This window comes from Ascaphus truei, chromosome 4, assembly GCF_040206685.1.
Source record: "Ascaphus truei isolate aAscTru1 chromosome 4, aAscTru1.hap1, whole genome shotgun sequence".
Taxonomy (NCBI): Eukaryota; Metazoa; Chordata; class Amphibia; order Anura; family Ascaphidae; genus Ascaphus; species Ascaphus truei.
Window position 1 is genome coordinate 102,443,528 of NC_134486.1, and position 25,077 is coordinate 102,468,604.

Below are 25,077 nucleotides of genomic sequence, written 5' to 3' on the forward strand. Positions count from 1 at the left end.
AACCTGCACTGCATGCACAGGCACCGCAATGTCTCTTTGTCCCCAGCCTTTACTACCAGGAAGCCTCCTGGCAATGAATAGGGATATACCCCAATGTCCATCTCGCTCTTTGTTGTGCTGGTTACGGGAGACACTTTGCACAGTGGTCTCTCCTGTTCACCAGCTCCTCTCAACTGAGGAACAGGGAGCTAACATCCAGCTCCTCCCTCAGACAACTCGGGTCTCGCTTGGCAGAGGTAGAGACCCCTCCCCCTGGTGAATATTTGGGGAGGGTACCACAGATTCACGTTATGGCCCATAATTGGCTCTGAGCCTGTCACAGTCCTGGAGGGCGCGGCCACAGATTTCGTGCCACTACCCCCCACAGGGTGGGGCTCTCTCTTTGGCGCCAATCCCGGCCAACTGTCTGCAACTTTTGCATTTGCAGCATTTTCTGCACTCGGCCCACGCGGTCTCCCAGGGAAGCGGGAACCGCCATTTTGGATCGCTCTGCAATCCATATTAGCAGCAGTTGTAACTTGAGTAGTAATCACCGCCTGGCAATCAGATACTCCCTCAGCATTCTCACACCTAATCGCAATGTCCTCACAGCTATCCTCCATGGTTGCACCCCGGGAATTTAGGCAGGACCAAAACGGTGCGGCTACAGACTTAGCACCACTCCACAGCAGGCTCGTGAAAGTCATTTCCGTAGCATGCTCTTCACCTGCACACACGCCATGTGCACTCTCTCCATTAGCCTCCGTCCACCATCTTGGACCTTCCGCACCGCGCGGATCCTCCATTCTTGCGGTCGCCATTCTTTCACTGTACTTAGGATTATTGTGCATGGAGCTCCTCTCTGTGGGGCAGCTACCACACCGGTACAATAAATATTACCTTGATGCACCACCTTGTGTACATAATATAGGCTGGACTCGTGTTTGCACTACCTCAGGCTAGGCTCACTCGATCTGTTTCTGCTGTATCTCCTTCCTCCCAGTCTGTGCTCCCTTCGGTAAGTGGTCTGGAATGGGCTAGAGTACTCTGGCTCTTCCATGCAGTACTTGAGCGTCTACCTACTGTTGGCTAGCCTAGCGCAGACCCTCTCCAGAATTCCTGACCACGTTAACAGGCTATCCCTTTAGGCATCCTACCAACTAGCATTGCCTCAAGGTGACTAGGACAGCTATACTGCTGCGACACACTTTATTCGAGCAAATACCCAGTATGTACCTGGCAGATACCTGGAATGCGCCACTCCTCACCTCAGACAAACCAAGTTGCGTTTGCCTTCCCAGCCATGGTTCATGCCTGGCTGACGGGCGGCTGATCTGTTAAATGATAATGATTAGGATTTAATAGGCTGCAATGCTTCGCGTGTCTACCAGATGGCATAAATTCATGAATTGTAATGCAGTATATATATATATATACTGTGCAGTATTGCAGCCAGCGGGAATAAAATGCTTCAATCCCTGCCTGGAAAATAACGCAATGCACTCGGGCAGAAAACAGTCACAAACCTCAATACACCCGAGTATACCCGAATTCGTGGGACTAGCCGAGCTCGAATAAAGTGTGTCGCCAGTGTAACCCGGCTCCAAACCCCCCAACTCCTTTCAGGCCCCTAGGTCGTCCCTGCGAACTGACAAACTCCATCAGCCCCCTGACTACCCCTAGGTCTGTCCCAACACAGCACAAAGTGGCAGCATACACTCTCCCTGTTTCCAAGTGACCTAGCAAATGCCTGTCCTGTTAACAGGTATCTCTCAGCAGCGCCTTACAAATGTAATGGATTTTCTGGCCTAGCCTGACCCACCCAATCTCACATTGGCCCCTGTGGTCTAACCAGTCCCCTTTACAGTGTAGTGTCTGGTGGTGCACCTGTTGGCAACAGGACTCCTGAGTCTCCCACATGATGTTGTGTGGGGATTGCCAACCTAGAAAAGCAGCTGAGGTAGTGTGCTTGAGTCCTACCTATATCCAGTGCAGCGCCTCCACCTCATCAGGATCCCAGCGTCCGCTTGTGGATGGTCCTGGTGAGGAACTCCTCTGTAGTGCACCCCTCTGTGTAATCACTCCACACTTACACACGAGGGTATGAGTTAACAGGATCATCTTTATTGACTTGCGGCAGGCCAGCTGCCCCTCACAGTGGGTGTACTTAGCCTCTCATGTTCACCGCACTTCCCTTTGAAAGGTGTCCTTTCCCCAAATTGGTGGATTCCCTATCTCCCCTTAGGGAGATAGTCCCTGTGCCAGGTCCCTGGTCACAGTCTTATAAGCTGTCTCCTCCCAAATCTGTACTCAGACTTGCTCCTTGTCTCATAGTCTCTTACAGAACCTTCCAACAGCTTAGCAACAACTTCTGAACTCCTCCTCTAACAACTAACTTTAGATCAGTGCTGTGCCTTATGTATCCTCTGGGGGCTGGCACAACTCTGACATCACTAATCATGGATTCAGAGCATGTGACCACTCCCATCCATACATAGGGCACCTCACCAGGGTGTGAGGGCAAACCTCCATAATTACTGCTGGCATGCCCATAACTTACCAGGCCTTACTGTCAGCAGGAGAGATGACTGTAGCCATTTTACAGCATGGTTACATTTGTGTCCATAGTTGTGTCCAATAAATATATATTGTTGTTTTCACTTTGCCCCTGAATACCTAGTCTGCTTCTTTCTTGATTGCTTCATTGCCCCATAGTTGCACCCCAGGCTTATTTACTCTGGTTGGGGGCATTTTACACTCTGTTCATGGTAGTGCAGCCCCTATGTGTCTTTTTAGTTTTAAGAGTTTACAGGCCTTTTTCTAAACTTCACAGGATGCTTATTGGTGTGTTTGCATCTACTGTACAAAGAAAAAATAGTTAGAACAGAATATATGGTTGAATTAAACAACAAATCTCATTTAACAACAAAGCTCAGTTAACATGAAAGACCTTTATTTATTTATTTTCAGACATTGCTAGAGACCTAACGGACGAGCATGCATGTCACCATTTCAAATTTGTTCACCATCAATTAAATCGAATAAATAATGGAACAGATACACAAATATCATTGCCAAGAATTCTGTGATATGCTACTGGCCTCAAAAATGTCAAGTCCCAGAAGAGGTGGAGACAGGGAGGATTGTTAATTGATTAGCAACACTTTAAGATATATACACTTCATAGATTTTCCCTTCCTGAAACACCTTCCGAAAATCATTTTTTTGATGACTTGGTTATGATATTTTCCTTTATCTCTGTTTATCTACATTGCATTTCTTAGACTGCGCTTATAGTGCCGCTACAGCTACGGCTATGGCTACAGAAGATGTCTCCGTAGCCCTTGCGAAAGTTGTAATTTGAGTTTTGGAGACCGTCTCTTGCTACAAATGGAGTGACGTCAGGCAATAGGAAAGGCAGAGGGGCGGAGACAAGAGCAAGGGGGAAGGCTGAAACGGAGAGGAGTTGTAATTTCTGTTTGTTTGCTGAATTAACTTTACATTTACTTTAAATTATGGGAGAATTTACTATTTTAAAGTTGTCAATATAGTGTGATTCACTTGACAGACACACAATCACACACAGGGCCGCCAGCAGAAATCATGGGGCCCAGGACAAATGAAAGGAGCAGGCCCCCCAACCAGCGCCCCTGAACCCATAGCGCACCTACCACAAAAAAATATTTTTTAGCGCGCAACTTTTACTTAACTGTTTTTTCTTATTGTAATACCGAAAAAATTTTACAATGCAATCTGTTTATTTTTATATTTTCAACAAAAGACAGGTGACTGACTGCCTGGGTGGGTGACTGACTGCCTGGGTGGGTGACCGACTGCCTGGGTGGGTGACAGGGTGGGTGACTGAGTAACTGTTTGTGTTGGTGTGTGACTGGGTTGGTGGGTGAGTGAGTGAGTGAGTTGGGTGAGTGAGTGACTGGGTGGGTGAGTGAGAGAGTGGTTGACTGTATGGGTGGGTGACTGTCCTTGACCGGGTGGGTGCTGCTTCCTTGCCCACCAGATGCTTCCCCCCCTGCCCCCAAAATCCCTGCGGCTGCTGCCTGGGGCAGGAGGTAGGCTCGGGGACATGGGGAGGTGCGGGATATAGGCGGCTGGGGGGGCGAGACTGGCGGGCTAAATCCACGGCTGCTGCTGCAGGACGCGGGTGCGGGAGGAGCTGGGTTGGCTGGCACGGGCTTGCTATGGCGGGGTGGAGCGGCCCACAGGCAGCAGGCCGGACACCCTGCTTTCCCTGCGAATACGCTCCGGGACCTCGGCTGTGCACATGTGCATGGGAACCGCTTCCTTTTTTTTTGTTTTACTCTTTAAATAAAACGGGCACAGCCTGACTCACGGGGCCCGGGACGCCAACCCCGGCAGACCCCCCTGTTGGCGGGCCTGATCACACACACACACATCCCCACTCTCCCTGCACTCACACACACTTCCCCCCTCTCCCTGCACATCACACACACACATTCCCCCTTTCCCTGCATATCACACACACACATATACCCCTCTCACTGCACATCACACACACATCTCCCCTCTCCCTGCACACACACACACACACACACACACACACACACACACACACACACACACACACACACACACACACACACACACACACACACACACACACACACACACACACACACACACACACACACACACACACACACACACACACACACACACACACACACACACACACAATAACACACACATCCCCCCTCTCCCTGCACACACATCCCCCCTCTCCCTGCACTCACACACACATCCCCCTCTCCCTGCACTCACATGCACATCCCCTCTATCCTTGCACTCAGACACACACACACACACACACACACACACACACACACACACACACACACACACACACACACACACACACACACACACACACACACACACACACACCCTCTCCCTGCACTCACACACATCCCCTCTCCCTGCACACACACACACATCCCCCCTCTCCCTGCACATCACACATACACACTCCCCCCTCCATGCCCTCACACACACACATCCTCTCTCTCCCTGCACAACACACACACATCTCCCCTCTCACTGCACTCACACACATCCTCCCTCTCCCTGCACTCACACACGCACACAGACACACACACATACACACAATCACACATACACAATCACACACACAAACACAAACACACACACATTCCCCCTCTCCCTGCATCAGAAGCTATCTGATTAGTTTATAGCCTGTCACATGGTGAGACCGTCGCTGTAAAAATCAAATTCTACTGACTACAGAGATTTAGGTCGCTCCATCGCGCCGTCACTGTCGTGCCTACTATAAGCGCATGCAACGGATTTAATGCATTTGTTTTGGTGCGACGTCGCGTCGCCGTCACTAGAAGCGCAGCCTAACCGTAAGCATAGTTTCTCCAGTGATTTCCCTCCCTTGGACTCATTTAGATTCCAGTTTTATTGCCAGACAGTTTGTTGAGACAGCTAATATTGTGCAAGCACTCAACATCATATCTTTACAGCTTAGTTCATATTTAATTAAATGGCATTATACAAGACATGTTCTTGACTATATTAATTTATGTATTTATTGATTGAATGATTTGCTTTGTTGTGTTCTGTAACATATTACTGTATGTGTCATCTGACTTATTAGTTAGATATGGAGTCGTTATTGTTACGCTATGTTTTGAATTCCCTTTTGTGCTCCATTAGTGATTGTCCAACATTAATAATTAAAACAGCTGCTATAATTACATTGTAATTTTGATTTGGGGCCTGTCATAACAATTATAATTATTAACATTAAAGCTCTTTTTATTGACCTTTTGAAAATTATTTATGTTCTTATTTTTTTATTCATGGATATTAAATTGTTGTTTTTATTTTTGCAAGTACAAAATAAATTCATGGATTAATAATTTGGTATATTGTTTGACAATGCTCTCGTGGTTCAGAAATGTTATATAGTGGGGGTCACTTATCAAGATTATCCAGCTACAAAACAATGGCACTACTAATACAAATAGCAATCAAGATCATCCTATTGGTTTTGATAGGACTGTTTTTCCCTTATAAATATGTTGACTTTCTATATATGTGTAGCACATTTACCCCCACCTCTGTGAGATATGTGACTACGGTGTAGGTGTGGTGCAATACCTGAGGCTCACAGGAGGTCTGACTCTCTGCTGCAGGGAGCCTGGGTTGTATTCTGGAACAATCTCGTCAGGGCCTCCACCTGTAACAGATCCAAATATGTGGATGTACCCGCTACGGGACCCATATACATATAGGCATATACTTTCACACAATGAACACACAGGTAGCATAAAATAACAGTTTATATAACAGATATCGTATGGCTACTGGTTACAGCTACCCACTTGCTACACACGGCTGTAACCACCCACCAATGTTCCCCCACTCTGTCCACAGTCCCCACAATACCTTATGATGCCCTCGGGCACTCTAGCACCTACGTGCCCACAATATAGCCCCCACCCCTTAGGCGTGATCAGCGTCGTCACTGTACAGTGTGTGTTGGTGCACGTGAGGAAGGTACCTGCCGGGTGTGTCCACATCCGGGTGCGCTGCTGCTGTACTTGATATCCTTGATGTCCCCGTCTCCAAGGTGGGTGGGTCCCACGCGAAAGGTACCACCGTTAGGAGTGTCCAGGTATTGGGTGTCTTGTCCCAGAACACCTTTTAACAGGAGACCGCCGTGTCCTGTCTGTGTCCCTCACTCACTCTGGTACTACAGGGCGCTGTGTCCCTATACTATGGGCCGGTCCCTGCACCAACCACAAGATGAGGGGAGTCGGGACCTAGCTGGGGCCTTGGGTGAATCTGGCCTAGTACAGAGGGTCACTGACCTAAGCACACATACCTCCTACCCCTATCCTGTCCCAGCACCGACTGACTAGCATGGACTGAGCGCGCGAAATGTATCTATTCTTGGGTGCAGGAGAATCCTGCAATCTGGTTGGCTGGTGGCTGCACATGACTTCCTGTCATCCCTCAGCATCTTGGGACTTATAGTCCCCGCAGGAGCCCTCCCTCTGTGGCTGCTGTTCCTCTTGAGCTACTGCGCATGCGCAACTGTACTGTGAATGCGCGGCCAATCGCCATATGGCGGTGCCCTGCAATGGACACCGCCGGGAACCTCCGGCGAGCCTGTCGCCGCCACCACAGCCGATGCCACTGGGCGCACACTCTGCAGTATCCCCCGCAACCTCTCTGTGAGCAACGGAGGTAGGGGAAAAGGAGAAGGGGCCCAGGGGACCATGCTACATACGTAACAATTTAATTTATTGTTTTTACTTTTGTTTTCAACTTCCTTTCTCCTTTCACCATCATCTTCAGCAATAGTATCATTTTGTCAATAATGGTTCATGTCAGGTTCACATGGTGACCACAGTTGATTTACTAGAAGATGCCACATTCTGTGGTAGATAGCATCACATTCTCCTGGCTAAATGTAACATCTCTGCTGCCAGTGTGGCCTGCAATGTATTGCCCAATAGTTCATAAAAGAGGGCAATGGACGGGTTGATATATGGCTTTGGTTATTGATAGCAATCTATAATTCAGACCATCTAATGTACTGCAAAATAGAAATATCATAAATATGCATGTAAACCTGTTTGTTGTTGTGCAATAATACCAACTGCCCAATGAATGCCCTGAGATAAGGTAATTTGGCATTTAAATTTTGGTATCATGACAAAAAAATGAAGTAGTTTGAAGGAAAATGTCTGGTACTTGTACTTTGCATTAATTTAGATATTATGTTGTTAAAGGTTTATGGGTTGCTGATTAACAATGCGATACTGTAGACTACTGTAGGTAGTCACTGTTCCTTGGGACAAAGCCCTTATTTTGAAGCCTTTGCCCAATATTTTCGGTGTCTTAGCAGTCTTCTAGAGTAATTAAAATAGCAAATAAAATTACCACTTTTGGGTACATTTCCATTTCTCAGACATGTCTGCAACCCTATCTTTCCAAATGATCTTTTTGCATACAATGCTTCAACTGCAGGCAGGGATTCTGGGTAATGACAGGCAAATGGGCACTCCGCGTGTCACCTTTTGCTTCTTGCTCATTTTAGCATTGACCCCTATAAATGTATGCCTGCTTTATTACACATCTTTTTCAGCACAGTCTGGGTTGAAGAAGTGCAAAGCTAGTACACCTACAGTGGCGACCAACTTTATTCGAACTCGGCTAGTTCCGCGAATTTCAGAATATCCCGGTGATGTGCGGTTTAGTATCGTTTTCTCCCGGAGTGTATTGCGTTATTTCGCGCCCGTGATTTAAGCATTTTATTCCCGCTGGCTGCAATACTGCAATGCCATGTAAAAACGCATGGGGGCGTTTGCGAGCTGTTGTCTTTGAAATCTAATACCTTCGCGGTTCAACCTACAGTACACAGTCTGTGTGTGCGCGCGCAGTAATAGTAAAATTGCATATTTAATTTTATTTTAAAGTACAGTACTGTACTGTACATGCTCGGACCCTGTTGGGGTGAAGTGAGGGGGTTCCTAACATCTAGGGTAAAATGAATTTTAATTCTATGGTGAGTACTGTCTTGTTGCCGTATTATTTTGGTGGGGCTGGCTGGGTATTTCTTTAGGGGGCTAACCATTACTGTACATTAAAACTTTTCTTTTTGTTTTTCCTCAGAAAAGAAAACGGCTAATGGGGGGATTTCGATGGATAATATTGTACTGTATGCTGATGTTTTCCGGCCGTACAGTATACTGTGTAATAAACCCGAATAAATAAAACTATGCATTTATTCTACATGTTCAGTATCGTTTCATTATGTGTCTTCCACAGTATACTGTACAGTGGTATACAGTGCCTAACATCTATGGGCAAAAATAATTTTATTTCTAGGTGCCCTAGAACAGAAGTTCCCACGCCAATTGCCCGTGAACTTGACCGAGGCCCTAAGTAATCCGTTCTGTGCGTCTGAGCGGGTTGAAATTTACCTGGTCCTCATGCGGGAGGACCCTTGCCATAGTGGCAAAATATCAGCATTGCACGACCCCCGGAACCGGAGATACAAAAAGACAGTTTAAAAGCACATTACCAAAGTGGGTTTTTTTCTGCCATGCAAGTCAATGGCGGAACCTGAACTTTAACATCGCCCTGACTCCGTTCTGTTGCCACGAGAGGGTCGCAATTTGCCATGCAATCCTGCCGCAACTAGGACTACATGGTGACCGAATTTGAGCCCTCTAGGTCGAACAGAAACGGAGTTGTGGGTTACAGGTTTCTGCTCATTCTGACTTAGCCGGTTCAAAGCTTTCTCCGCCATTGCTCTCAATGGTAGAACCCTCCTCGCCGGCGTGACCCTTTCTCGCCGCCATTACTGCTCGGACCCTGTTGGGGTCAAGTGAGGGGGTTCCTAACATCTAGGGGCAAAAAATTTATTTCTAGGTGCCCTAGAACAGAAGTTCCCACGCCAATTGACCTAGGTCCCACGCCAATTGCCCTAGTTCCTACGCCAATTGCACGACCAGGCAGTAAAAAAACAGTGCAGAAAGCCTCTACATTTGTTACACTGGCAAAGGAGCAAATGGAAACAATGTGAGGCAATTCAACATGTTCTTTTATTGGTGGAGTCAGTAAAAAAACATTTATTTACAAATACTGTACAATGTTGAAACATTTAAAGTGCACAGCAATTCTAACCATCAACACACAATAATACATTCTGCAGCCTTTATTAAATTCTTCTGCCACAAAACATTTTTGGTGCATGGGGCAAAGGGAGTTAAAGTGACCTGCTTTTTATGTACTGTATTTGGGGGTTGTCTTTGGGGGTTTATTCATCAAATTATTATGATGAACTGCCTTTTGAAATTACAGTGCTGTTAACTATTTCAGCCACACACCTCCAGAGTTTTTAATCCCTCCCTAGCCAAGCGTCAATCGGTTGAGTCACCCTATCCTACCAACCCCCTCTCTCCACTGGGTCGTTAACCTTCTGCATATTGCCATTGTGTTCTTAATCCGCCCATAGCCGAGCTACAAACACTCAGTACGCCTGCGTCTAATCACACCATCCCCCTCCCCCAACCCTTAGAGGCCTGTTGTTTGAACGGTAATGCTTTGGAAAATCCCCTCTCGAATTTGAAATGTAAATCTGATGTGCACAGCACTGTGAGAATTGAGAGTACACTGATACAGTATTTCATCAGGGTGTGAAAATATTTGTCAGTCACTATGGTTTACATTCACATGTTTTTAATACAATACAGTACATTCTTTAATATCTTTAAAATAAAAATATATAAATCCTGTATATAAGTATAATGTAACATAATCCGTTCTGTGGGTCTGAGCGGGTTGAAATTTACCTGGTCCTCATGCGGGAGGACCATTGCCATAGTGGCAAAATATCAGCCTTGCACGACCCCCGGAACCGAAGATACCAAAAGACAGTTTAAAAGCACATTACCAAAGTGGCTTTTTTTCTGCCATGCAAGTCAATGGCAGAAATCTGAACTTTAACATCTCCCTGACTCCGTTCTGTTGCAACGAGAGCGTCGCAATTTGCCATGCAATCCTGCCGCAACTAGGACTACATGGTGACCGAATTTGAGCCCTCTAGGTCGAACAGAAACGGAGTTGTGGGTTCCAGGTTTCTGCTCATTCTGACTTAGCCGGGTCAAAGCTTTCTCCGCCATTGCGCTCAATGGTAGGACCCTCCTCGCCGGCGTGACCCTTTCTCGCCGCCATTACTGCTCGGACCCTGTTGGGGTCAAGTGAGGGGGTTCCTAACATCTAGGGGCAAAATTAATTTTATTTCTAGTTGCCCTAGAACAGAAGTTCCCACGCCAATTGACCTAGTTCCCATGCCAATTGCCCTAGTTCCTATGCCAATTGCGCGACCAGGCAGTAAAAAAACAGTGCAGCAAGCCTCTACATTTGTTACACTGGCAAAGGAGCAAATGGAAACAATGTGAGGCAATTCAACATGTTCTTTTATTGGTGGAGTCAGTACAAAAACATTTATTTACAAATACTGTACAATGTTGAAACATTTAAAGTGCACAGCAATTTTAACCATCAACACACAATAATACATTCTGCAGCCTTTATTAAATTCTTCTGCCACAAAACATTTTTGGTGCATGGGGCAAAGGGAGTTAAAGTGACCTGCTTTTTATGTACTGTATTTGGGTTTTGTCTTTGGGGGTTTATTCATCAAATTATTATGATGAACTGCCTTTTGAAATTACAGTGCTGTTAACTATTTCAGCCACACACCTCCAGAGTTTTTAATCCCTCCCTAGCCAAGCGTCAATCGGTTGAGTCACCCTATCCTACCAACCCCCTCTCTCCACTGGGTCGTTAACCTTCTGCATATTGCCATTGTGTTCTTAATCCGCCCATAGCCGAGCTACAAACACTCAGTACGCCTGCGTCTAATCACACCATCCCCCTCCCCCAACCCTTAGAGGCCTGTTGTTTGAACGGTAATGCTTTGGAAAATCCCCTCTCGAATTTGAAATGTAAATCTGATGTGCACAGCACTGTGAGAATTGAGAGTACACTGATACAGTATTTCATCAGGGTGTGAAAATATTTGTCAGTGGAGGGATTAAAAACTCTGGAGTTGTGGCTGAAATAGTTAACAGCACTGTAATTTCAAAAGTCAGTTCATCATAATAATTTGATGAATAAACCCCCAAAGACAACCCCCAAATACAGTACATAAAAAGCAAGTCACTTTAACTCCCTTTGCCCCATGCACCAAAAATGTTTTGTGGCAGAAGAATTTAATAAAGGCTGCAGAATGTATTATTGTGTGTTGATGGTTAGAATTGCTGTGCACTTTAAATGTTTCAACATTGTACAGTATTTGTAAATAAATGTTTTTGTACTGACTCCACCAATAAAAGAACATGTTGAATTGGCTCACATTGTTTCCATTTGCTCCTTTGACAGTGTAACAAATGTAGAGGCTTGCTGCACTGTTTTTTTACTGCCTGGTCGCGCAATTGGCGTAGGAACTAGGGCAATTAGCGTGGGAATTATGTCAATTGGCGTGGGAACTTCTGTTCTAGGGCACCTAGAAATAAAATTCATTTTGCCCCTAGATGTTAGGAACCCCCTCATTTGACCCCAACAGGGTCCGAGCAGTAATGGCAGCGAGAAAGGGTCACGCCAGCGAGGAGGGTCCTACCATTGAGCGCAATGGCGGAGAAAGCTTTGAAACGGCTAAGTCAGAATGAGCAGAAACCTGGAACCCACAACTCCGTTTTTGTTCGACCTAGAGGGCTCAAATTCGGTCACCATGTAGTCCTAGTTGCAGCAGGATTGCATGGCAAATTGCGACCCTCTCGTGGCAACAGAACGGAGTCAGGGCGATGTTAAAGTTCAGGTTTCTGCCATTGACAAACATGGCAGAAAAAAGCCACTTTGGTAATGTGCTTTTAAACTGTCTTTTTGTATCTCCGGTTCCGGGGGTCGTGCAATGCTGATATTTTGCCACTATGGCAAGGGTCCTCCCGCATGAGGACCAGGTAAATTTCAACCCACTCAGACCCACAAACGGATTATTTTACATTATATTCGCGCAATTGGCGTGGGAACTACTTAGGGCCTCGGTCAAGTTCACGTGCAATTGGCATGGGAACTTCTGTTCTAGGGCACCTAGAAATAAAATTATTTTTGCCCATAGATGTTAGGCACTGTATACCACTGTACAGTATACTGTGGATGACACATAATGAAACGATACTGAACATGTAGAATAAATGCATAGTTTTATTTATTCGGGTTTATTACACAGTATACTGTATGGCCGGAAAACATCAGCATACAGTACAATATTATCCATCGAAATCCCCCCATTAGCCGTTTTCTTTTCTGAGGAAAAACAAAAAGAAAAGTTTTAATGTACAGTAATGGTTAGCCCCCTAAAGAAGTACCCAGCCAGCCCCACCAAAATAATACGGCAACAAGACAGTACTCACCATAGAACTTCCCATTCAGCTGGCGCCGGCGCCGGTCCACTGCCAGTCCAGCTTTCTTCATCATCCACGTCGATAGTTGGCAGCGGGACCAGTCCACCTGTAGTCAGCAGGTGAGACTGGAAATCTCTTAGGTACATGCAAGCTTCATCAAAACTGCACGCAAAATCCAGCTCAGCCTCAGGCTCAGGGTTATCACTGACAGTGGGACCGTCATTGGAAGCCGGTGCTGGTGCTGGTGCATTGCTTGGCAGCGACTGTCGCTTCTTAGTTGGTTTTAACACGACCCTTTGCCTTTTGCCGCCTCCATGATCATAGATACGGGAAAAATCCGGTGACACACACCAATACCCTCCAACAAATTGGGGCTCAATACGGTGAAAACAGGGGTCATTACATAACCTTTTCCTTACTGCACGCTTCCACGTATGAGGAGTTGGCGAAAATTTGTAAAAGTCATAGTTTTCGATAAAATACTGATAAATTTGAGCAACTGTTGCCATCTTATCCTCTGTTGCATTTATCGCGGCCCTTATCCAATACACGTAACTTCTGTCAGGTTTTTGGAAAGCGGGCTGCACTTAAACACTCATGGTGGGTCTCTGCAGAATAGTGTAACACAAACTGAAACTGGTCTTTGTCTTTCTTTAATATGAAAAGCCTAAATTGATACATTTTTGCAACCTCTTCCTTCAGTCTCAAGGCCAAGGCCAAGTTACAATAGCACACTGTGGTACAGTATCTTTTTTAAACGAAACACCTGCAAGCCAACACATTACTGATTCGGCGCATTACAATTCATGAATTTCTGCCATCTGGCGGACACGCGAAGCATTGCAGCCTATTAAAATCCGAACCATTATCAATAAACACATCAACCGCGCGTCAGCCGGGCATGACCCTGGCTGGGAGCGCGGCATGCTCCGGGTGAACAGCGTGGCATTCCAGGAACATGCCAGGTACAAGCCGGTGATTACTTCGAATTAAAGCTGCCGCTGCTGTAATCACAGATAGCTAATTCAATATTTTGGGTCTCATAGGATAATGACGAATTATGACCATAGTCTTGTAGTATAAACGGCTTCTTCAAACAGGGTTTAAAAAAAAAAACATGAAACAAACAAATAAAAATTCTAGCCCTTGCTTAGGGGGGGAAGAGCATTCCATAAGAGAGGGCTTTAGATACAAAAGGGCTTCAACAGAAAACATGGCTGAGAAGAACACAAGAGTGGGGTGGGTATATATCGAGAAATAAGGGCTGATATATAAGGAGGTGCAGAGGACTATATTGCCTTAGAGAGAGAGAAGGATCATTTTGAAAGTAATACAGGACTTAACAGGAAGACAGCAGAGGAATTTCAGCAGGAGAGATGCTGAGACAGATTCAGGAGAGAGTACTATAAAGCTATTCTTGCAGCAGCATTTAGAATCGATTGTAGAGGAGACAGGTGAGAGGGAGTAGACAGTAGAAGGTTACAACAGCCGAGACAGGAGAGAATCAGGGCTTGTGTTTGAGGTTTAGCAGTAGAACGACAGAGGAAAGGCTGAATCTTTGCAATGTTACAGAGAAAAAAATGGACTTGTTTTAGCTACATTGTTAGTGTGAGAGGAGAATGTGAGGGATCAGTCAACTGTGACACCTAGTTAAAGAGAAAGTATCAGGCGGTTCACAGCTACCGTAGGGGCACAAAACTGGTTGCCAAACACAATAAAATAAAAAGGTTGTTTATTAAGTGCATATAAATAGAACCTTCTGCTACAGAGAAAAACTCTGACGCGTTTCGTCCACCTATAGGGACTTTATCAATCACTCCCTACCACACTCTAGCCCGTTCCCCGTTGATCAGTCTCATATACACAGTCTCACTCACTTACATGCCTATAATGGATGTTTAATTGGGACACTGATCGGGAGCGCATTTAAGGATTCATTTACATATTTCTCTTTTGATACGTTGTGAATATTATATGTGCACTATTTGCAGCATCAGTCTTTTCGGAGTTTACTCTCAGATATCCTCTATAACTGTGACACCTAGGAAGCATGCTTTTAATACTGGGTGTATGATAGTTCTGCCAATAGTAAGGGAGAAGGGAGCAAGGGGGCAGTAGGGCCAAACAACAAGAAATATGAGCTCTGTCTTTGACATGTTAAGTTTGTATCAGCAGAGGACCATCTAGGATGATATAGTGGAAAGGTATTCAGATACTTTAGTCTATACAGCAGGTGTAAGGTCAGGGGTTGAAAGATACATTTGTATGTCATCAGCATAGAGGGGATATTTTAACCAAAGAGATGTGTTAAAGTCATGTAGACAGAGTGTGTATAGAGAAAAGAGAAGATTGATGGAGTAGTTGCTAGTAAACAATACACTGAAAGTATGATGGGAGAGTAAGAGGAGATCTAGGATAGAGCTCTGTTATGGATACTGTACCAAGAGTATGGAGAAGAGTAATATAAGCAGGGTGTAATGACCTTGGTCTTTGGCAGCATGGAGATCATTCTTTATTTTGGTGAGGGCTGTTTCAGTGGAGTGACAGTGCAAACGCCAGATTGTAGATAATTTAAGAGGGAATAGGAGGTTAGAAAATATAATATATCCATGGAGTTTAGAGGCAAAAGGCAGGAGGGAAACAGGGAGATACAGTAGTTAGAGTGACACGTTGGGTCAAGATTTCTATATTTGAGTAATTGTAAAGATTTTTGTATAACTATTGCATGCTTGAAGGAGGTGGGAAATGTACCAGATCTGAGGGAGGTGTGAGTTTATGGATTAGAGTGGGAGCAAGAGATTTGAGGAGGAGATGGAAGGGAATGGGATCCAGAAGGCAAGTGATAGAGGGAGAGAAGGATTACACGATGTGAACCAATTACCTTAATTTTTGCATAGTTACAGTTCATTGAGGGGTTGCATGCCCCCACAATATTTGGAGCGTGGCAACATTACTATTTTTCTTTCTTTTAAAAAAAAAAAACACACTGTTTTCCTGTATTGTAATGATGAAGATTCCAAGAAAGATCCTTATTAACACAGTAAAATACAGTTACAATTGTGATTTAACATTTTTTTTTTAGAATGCCTTTGGAATTTAAACACCAGATGGAGCACAATTATTTGCTTCATGCCCAAAATGTCCTATGAAATTTTATGAAATGTATTGTTCATGAAACAGGAATGTTTTTTTTAATTTTTATTTCTATAAACTTGTTCCATTTACATGCATATGAATATGCTCCACTTTCTCTTATGACCTTCTAAGTTATGTGATAGTAGGTAAATTAATGATTTATGTTTGCATATATTATAGCATTTTTAACAACTACTACGCTATGGATTTCAATTGTGTAGTAATTTAAAAAATACATCACTATGGAAATGAAAGTGGCTAAGTGGGTTATCAGTGGTTTAGCATTCTAAGCTTTTATCTCATGAGACCTGCATTAAATCATTTACTGTATTGAGTCTTAACTCCTTCCCTGCTACAGCCTTCTGCAGTGTTAGGATTTACACATGATCTGTAGTAACTATTCCTAACTGGGAATTTTCTGAGCATTGGAGACAGTATGTGGTTGGTAAAAACGTAAGGATTAGGTTAACAATTGAAGAAAATTGAGGCAATTACGAAACTGCAAGGCCAGGGCCATTTACAAGGTGAAGAGCTGTCCTCGGCTGAGCTGAGGTAGCGTTAAGGACGCCAACTTTCTTCTGAGGCTCAACAACTCTCTCATGGGACCCAGGCTCCCAACAGTGCTCATGAGGCCTAGGTCAAAGCTTAAATTCTGGCTCTCTCCACATGCTTCCCTATTTTTGCCATGCATTTTCAAAGTCTCAATAGCTGCAGTTACATAGTTACATAATAATACTAATTTGTTCTTGTATAGCGCTGTTAGTTTTACATAGCACTTTACAGAGATATTTTGCAGACACCTGCCCGTAGAGCTTACAATCTATGTTTTTGGTGTCTGAGGTACAAGGAGATAAAGTGTCTTGCCCAAGTTCACAAGTAGTCGACACCAGGAATTGAACCAGGTGCTTCAAAGTCTATGCCAGAGTCAGTGTCTATACTCCTTCTCCATAAATGATGAGGTTGAAAAAAGACTTATGTCCATCAAGTTCAACCTATGATAATTTTAGATACTTATCCTATATTTGTATTTACAATAATTTGATCCAGAGGAAGATAAACCAAAGGAAAAAACTATTGAAACATCATCCAATGATGTTTCATAAGGGGAAAATGTAATGAATTTCTGACTCCAAATAATGGCAATTAGATGTATCCCTGGTTCAGCATCTTTTCCATGATTACTTATTTGGTGTATACTGTACCTTTCCTTTCTAAAAATATGTCCAACCTTAGGATTACCATAAGTCCGTACATGTCCCTTCCGCCTGGGAGGAATTTTTAAACATATAAAAACATTCTGGATTTGCCAAGGAGGGCAGCAGTGCAGCTTGGGAAGGCAGGTGATGGTGTCTGCGGAGGAGGACTATGTCGACGGTGGCAGCAGGGAGCAGTGATTGAGCTCGCCCCAGCAAAATATGACCCGAAAGTGAATTACAATGTCTGGGGTGGGCTCCATCGTTACATTTTGCTTCTGATACTTCCATGGTACTCCGCCATCCCCTGACACACCTCTACTATCTTTCTCCTCATATCGCTGTCTACCGCCACGTAAGTGCTGTTTTAAGGGTTCTATCAGTATACCAAGATAGCCGATGGACAAGATCACTTATGCCCCACATCAAATGGCTGCTGGCAGGTAATCAGCCTCTCTCTGGCCCTCAATTTCAAGCAGCTGCTCCTGGGCTTTAAGTAGCAGGCAGTTGCTCACTGTTTTTGCTCCTGCAGAGTACTATTTACCTTGTTCCTCCCTAGCTCTGCCGTTGAGCCTGCGCTTTCCTGTATTTGGACTCCATCCTATATCTAACTATCCTTGGTTGCCGCCAGCCTCGACCTTGGAACTGGACCTGACTATCCTTGCCTACAATGACCCTGGATCTGGACCTGACTACCCTTGCATCCAAGGCCCCAGATCCCAGTCAAGATTGGTGTATCACTCCCTACCTCTGCCCTGTGGGTTAGTATCCTTGTTGCAATCAGCAATGTTCCAGTTGTTCAGTGAGAGGTGGTCTGTGAGGAGGAGGCCACGGGTCTGTGGGGAGGAGGCTTGGGGTCTGTGAGGAGGAGGAGGGGAGGTGTGCGGAGGAAGAGGAGGAGGAGGGGATCTGTGATGTGTAGGAGGGGAGCTGTGAGGAGGCGGTTGAGGGGGGCTGTGAGGTTGAGGGGGGAACATAAGGAGAAATAAAACTGAAGAACTGATGAAAGGAAAGACTCATTACATATAAAGGAGGTACAGTAACATTTAAATAATTAAACTTTTGAGGCAATATCACCATTTCTTATAGATACTCAATGTTGACAGCATGTAGTGCAAAGCATATATAACACATTGATACAATGTGAATTGATAGATACTGGTGAAAATAACCCCCACCCCCACCATCACTGTGGAGTGTCGTTTTTTATGTTCAAATATGGCAACCCTATTCAACTTTCTTTTGAAAGCTCCTTGTATTGACTTTGAATATATTTGTATATATAGTTATCATAGCCCTTCTTTGCCTCTTTTCTAATGTAAACAAAATGAATTTAGCTAGCCTCTCCTCATCATCAATCAAGTCAGATTTCCCATTCCCTTTATTAATTTGGGGGCTCTTCGCTGTACTTTTTCCAGTTCAATAATGTATTTTTCTAAGGAATTGTGCCCAAAACTCCTGTATGCTCCAAGAGGGGGGATGAAGGCCATCCTCATCCTCCTCTTCTTCCTCTTCTTCAGCGGGCACCAACAATTTTTTTTTTAAACTACGTGCCACTAACCCTTTAATCACCTTAACGGTTGGTTATTAACCACCAACGTAATTAAGGGGTTAAACCCCCCTCTCGCTCCCCACCCGGGAAACCTAACCAACCTTCCCAGGGCACTTACCCCACCTCCTCTACCCATTGATTGGCACAGTGGCACACCAGCGCCACTCTGCCAGTCAATATGCAGCCTGCCTGCAAATCCCATAAACAAGCCTCAAATTTCAGACATTCAATTTTAAACAAAAAAATACTAAGAAATCAATTGATTGTCACAGTGGCACACCCATGCCTTATGGGCATGAGCTGCCACTATGCCAGTCAATATGCAACCTGCAAATCCAAAAACAAAGGAACCAAAAATATATATTCAATTTCAACTTTTTAAAAAATCTCAGCAAATTAAAGACATTGCATTTTAATTAAAAAAAAATGCAAATAAAAGAAACAGCAAATAAAAGACATTGAATTTCAATTAAAAAATAATGCCAGTGAAAATGCCAACCTCAAATACAATGCCAATGTAAATCACAAAACAAGCACCAAATAAAAGACATTTACATTGGAATAAAAAAAATTGTGCCATTGCAAATGCCAACTTCAAAAAACCCATGCAAATCAAAAAACAAGCACCAAACAAAAGACATTTACATTGGGTTAAAAAATTATGCTTATGCAAATGCCAACCTAAAACAAAATACACAATGATATAAAAAACAATCCATGTTTTTCTTAGGCTGTATATATATAAAGGAGAGAGGAGAGAGCGCACGCCCCATAGTGTAAAACCGTAAATTTATTGAGGGAAGGGGGGGGGGGTAAAAAATGCACTCACAAGGTACAAGTATTAAAAGCATATCGTGATCAGAATCACCACCATCCGGTAACTGTATTGATGCTGTAGAAGACCCTTGGTCCCAAAGATGGATGAACCACACTGTTGCAAGACTTCCTGGTTTGGTGGATGGTTAGGAGACAAGTTCCAAATGTCCCAAGGAAAAACAGCTTTGCTCGCGGGTCGCTGTGGTATCCGGCACTCGAGTAGATTTCCTCCTGCGCTCCGTGATGACGTAGTGTCTGTGCGTCTCCTCTTCCCCTCAATAAATTTACGGTTTTACACTATGGGGCGTGCGCTCTCTCCTCTCTCCTTTTTGCAGATTCCATTCGGATGTGGTTCATCCCCCTGAGAGCAGCCGGAGACCCCCAAAACCAACCTTCATTTTCATCATTGGACTATTGCCTTGAGGACTGGTTTTTACCCTCTTTATATTTTTTGTATATATTTTTTTTTTTTTATAGATATATTTTTTACATATATATTTTTGTTATATATGTGTATGGTAATACTTATCACAGCATTATATTATATATAGGATATATCTGTATATTCACCATATTAGTTTAGGCACTTAGTTTAGATTATATGTATTTATTCACATTAGCACTTATATTTAATACACTATAATTATATTATAATTATATTTACACCCCTACTAGGCGCTGCTTCTTTGTTTTGTTCGTCTTATATATATATATGTATATATGTATATATGTATATGTATATGTATATGTATATATATATATATATATATATATATATATATATATATATATATATATATATATATATATATATATATATTGTGACAAACGGCTTACTCCGGGGCTCCGTCGTTTGTCCGGGACTGTTTAGAACACGGTCTTTTAGGGTAGGTTAAATGATGAGGCGTCACGTACTGTTCCTTTAAACAGGCTATGCCTGGTTTATTCAGTCCCAGGCACTGAGACTGCCACAGTGCATACAACAGAAAACAGATCAAAACAAAAGCTGCTCACCTGAGCGATAACTTAACTTAGATATCCCTGACTCAGGGTTGGAAGTGGCTTTTCCACTTCCAACATCAAAACATGGTACTTTTGCAGTCTTACACAAATGAACAGAAAGATTGAACCTGTTTGGGGAAGAGGCTTCTCCCCTCTGTAGTTCAGCAGCCTTCCAGCCTCCTGGCTCTTGTGGGGAGACCAGAGCAAACAGGAAATCAGTCTTTCATACCTGATTCCTAATTAGCATGACAGGAGACAGAAATCAGGCAGCAGACAAACTCTGGTCTGGATCTCTCATCCCTCAGTTCCAGCGCTTGCCAAACTGTGGGATGGAGTGTATGTATTATAAGGCTGCACTCCCAGGCCAAACAGGATAGAAACTGTCTAGTATCCTGGGAGCCCTATATACGGAATTTATTACCATCCCCTGGTTTCTGTCACAATATATATATATATATATATATATATATATATATATATATATATGTATATATGTAGAGGTATCAGTACCGTGTTAGCCGAGCTTCAATAATCAAAAAATAAATAGATTATACCGTTCTGTGGCTAACGAAATACTTTTATTTATGCGAGCTTTCGAGATACACTGATCTCTTCTTCCGGCGATGTTACAATGAATGAAGCAAGCAAAAGCTATACTATAAACAGTGTCTATTGGAATGTTATCTGTGCTGGTCCTTCCCCCGGTGTGGATGTGTTTTATGGCTGAAGGTGTCAAAAGGTTCCCGAAAGTAAGTGATGAAAGAGTGTGTATGTGTATCAGTGTGAAGTAACATGAATGGAGAGCCCACAGTATACAGTGCTTTACAAAAGGTGTGTGTGGAGTGGGAGCGGATATAAATGGTGTGGGTGGGTGTGGAACCTTTTGACACCTCAGTGTATCTCGAAAGCTCACACAAATAAAAGCATTTCATTAGCCACAGAACGGTATCATCTATTAATTTTTTGATTATATATATATATATATATATACATACATACATACTAGCTGATATACCCGGCGTTGCCTGGGATGTAAATCCGTAATAGGTAGTATTTATAAATAGGGGAAGAATAGGTTGAGTATTTGGTGTAAAGGTTGTATAATAATGTTGAAAAGAAACATGGTAGAAAATGTAATCCGATGTTGTTGTTTAAAAATGGTTTATTGTAAACACACCACAGTACAATGTGAGGTGTGTGTCCCGCTAGGGTGTGAGCGGCTGTGAGTCGGCGGGCGGGTGTTCAGAACGGGTTGCGGGTGGGTGAAAGGCAGGTATGGGAGGGCAGCGGGTGGGTGAAAGGCAGGGGCGGGAGGGCGGCGGGTAGGTGAAAGGCAGGGGCGGGAGGGCGGTGGGTGAAAGGCAGGGGCGGGAGGGCAGCGGGTGGGTGAAAGGCAGGGGCGGAGGGGAAAGGCAGGGGCGGGGGGGAGAGAGGCGGGGGAAAGAGGGGGTGTCAGTGTGTCTGTCACTGTGTGTCAGTGTGTGTGCGTCACTGTGTGTGCGTGTGGGAGAGTTAGTGACTCGGTGGGTGAGTTAGTGACTGGGTGGGTGAATTAGTGACTTGGTGGTGAGTGAGTTAGTGACTGGGTGGGTGGGTGAGTTAGTGACTGGGTGGGTGGGTGATGTAGTGACTGGGTGGTTGAGTGAGTTAGTGGCTGGGTGGTTGAGTGAGTTAGAGACTGGGTGGTTGAGTGAGTTAGTGACTGGGAGGTTGGGTGAGTTAGTGACTGGGTGGGTGGGTGAGTTAGTGACTGGGTGGGTGGGTGAGTTATTGACTGTGTGGGTGGGTGAGTTGGTGACTGGGTGGGTGAGTGAGTTAGTTAGTGGGTGAGTTAGTGCGTGGGTGAGTTAGTGACTGGGTGGGTGGGTGATTTGGGCGGGTGAGTTAGTGACTGGGTGAGTTAGTGGGTGGGTGAGTGGGTAGGTGAGTGGGTGGGTGAGTGTCTGGGTGGGTGGGTGAGTGAGTTAGTGACTGGGTGGATGGGTGAGTTAGTGACTGGGTGAGTTAGTGACTGGGTGGGTGAGTTAGTGACTGGGTGGGTGAGTTAGTGACTGGGTGGGTGAGTTAGTGACTGGGTGGGTGAGTCAGTGAGTGAGTGGGTGAGTTAGTGAGTGAGTGAGTGGGTGGGTGACTTAGTGAGTGGGTGGGTGAGTTAGTGAGTGGGTGGGTTAGTGACTGGGTGAGTTAGTGACTGGGTGAGTTAGTGACTGGTGGGTGACATCTCCTCCCCCCCATAGCTCCGGTGGCGGCGGAGGCCTGAAGATAGCGGGCGGGTGGGCAGGCCTGCATTTCCCCCCTGCATCTTACCTCCCATATCTCATGCGGCTGCATGAAGATAGTTGGCATCCCCCCCCCCGCACCCTCCATACATCACACAGCGGCGGCATGCAAATAGCTAGCCATCCGGCATCCCCCACCTGCCCCCCCCCTCTCATATCTCAGGCTGCAACGGCATGAAGATAGCGGGCGGGCCACCATCTCCCCCCTGCTGCATAGAGGAAGCTTTGGGGAGGCGGCAGGGTGGGTGTAAGGCGTCCCCCACCGGCTGCCCCAGGGGACAGTCAGCCCGCCACGCCCGACAATGCCCTGCTCCCCCCGCCGGCATGTCCCGCAGTGTCAAGCAGGGTTAAGTGCGCGGTGAGGGGGAAGTGCACGCTGAGGTAATGGTGCTCGGCGTCGGCCCTGAGGGAGGCAGTAGGAGGTGCAGTGGCAGCTAACAGGGCAGTAAGGAGGCGAGAGAGGGTGGTGCGGCTGCGGTGTCGCCCCTGAGGTTTGTGTGGTGACGGGAGCAGCGGCGGCCAGTGAGTGGGAATGTTGCAGGCTGTGAGGAGGGAGGGAAGGAGGCAGGAGAGGGTGGTGCGGCTGCGGCGTCACCCCTTAGGGTTGTGAGGTGATGGGAACAGCGGCAGGGTGCGGCGCTCACCCCCCCTCCCCCCCCCGCGGCCAAGCAGGGTTAAGTGCGCCGCGAGGGGAGGTGAGCTGTGAGTGAGGTGGGGTGATGTAGGGTGAAGGGGGGTAATGGAGGGGAGGTGATCTTTTGGTGATGGCGGGGGGATCCAGCGGCCCAGGCCGTGGTGTGAGGAAGAGGAGAGTGGCCGGGTGGTTGTTCATCTGTGTGTCCCCCCCCAGCTACGTAAGGCAGCCAAAAGTCCATTTGCCCCCCCCCCCAGTCCATTTGCCCCCCCCCTCAGTCCATTTGCCCCCCCCCAGTCCGTTTGCCCCCCCTCAGTCCTTTTGCCCCCCCTCAGTCCTTTTGCCCCCCCCCATAGTCCGTTTTCCCCCCCCATAGTCCGTGTGCCCCCCTCTCAGTCAGTTTGGCCCCCCTCATTCCGTTTTCCCCCTCTCTCAGTCCGTTTTCCCCCCCTCTCAATCCGTTTTCCCCACCTCTCAGTCCGTTTTCCCCCCGTCCTTTCCACTTCTCTCTGCTGAATTCAGTGCTGCTGAATTCAGTGTCAGTGTGTGTGTGTGTGTGTGTGTGTGTGTGACAGGAGAGTAGAACATGCCCCCTCTCTCTTCCCATTTGTCAGAGCAGGGTCATGTGACCCTAGTCTCAGCAGGAAAGTATCTCTCCCTTGCCTCTCCAAGCAAAACGCTTGGGAGAGCGTGTGTGCACCAGCATGAGTGCGCGAGCACAGCAGGAGAGGGGATGTGCTGATTAACATAGAAGAAGGTAAGTGCACCAAGCACCAAGCGCCAAGCGAGCTAAGCGCCAGCGGGGACTCAGCCTTACTTTTGATGTCTTCACCCACCGAATCCGAGTCCAGCAGCAACATCAGCAACAGCAGCAGCAACTCCTAGTCCACGACGCAATGCTCCTCAACAGCCACGGTCCACCGGTAAATTCTTTAAATCTTTTCTTCATGTGTAAATTGTAATCCAATTGGGGTTCTTATTTATCGTCATCTGTAAATTGTAATCCATTTTGGGTTCTTCTTTATCTTCATCTGTACTTGTAAATCCAATTGGGGGTAGATGTTGGCTCTTTGGCTTCTTGGCATCAAATGAGACGGGACAGGCCTTATAAAAGGCCTGTGACATCACATTTGACTGACAAATGGTTCCTTGCCAATCCGATTGCTTGATTACCATGTGACAGGTTTTTTTAAGGGTTAGACATCATCAAAATGGATGGAAGCCAGCCAATCAGAAAAGCTTGGCTTCATTCCCTTTAAGATGATGTCACCAAAACCAAAATGGCTGCCATCACATGGTCTACTACAACCAATAGGATGACCACCAATGATTTACTACAACCAATCACATTGGGGATATACCATGTGATGCCTCTCATGGTATGTCTCACAATCCGATTGGTTGGAGTAACATTGGCCCAAATGAAGTTGCTCTCCCAGTCTCCCACATACAGGTTTGCGAAACTTGGGGCAAACCGAGTACCCATCGCTTTTCCACAAAC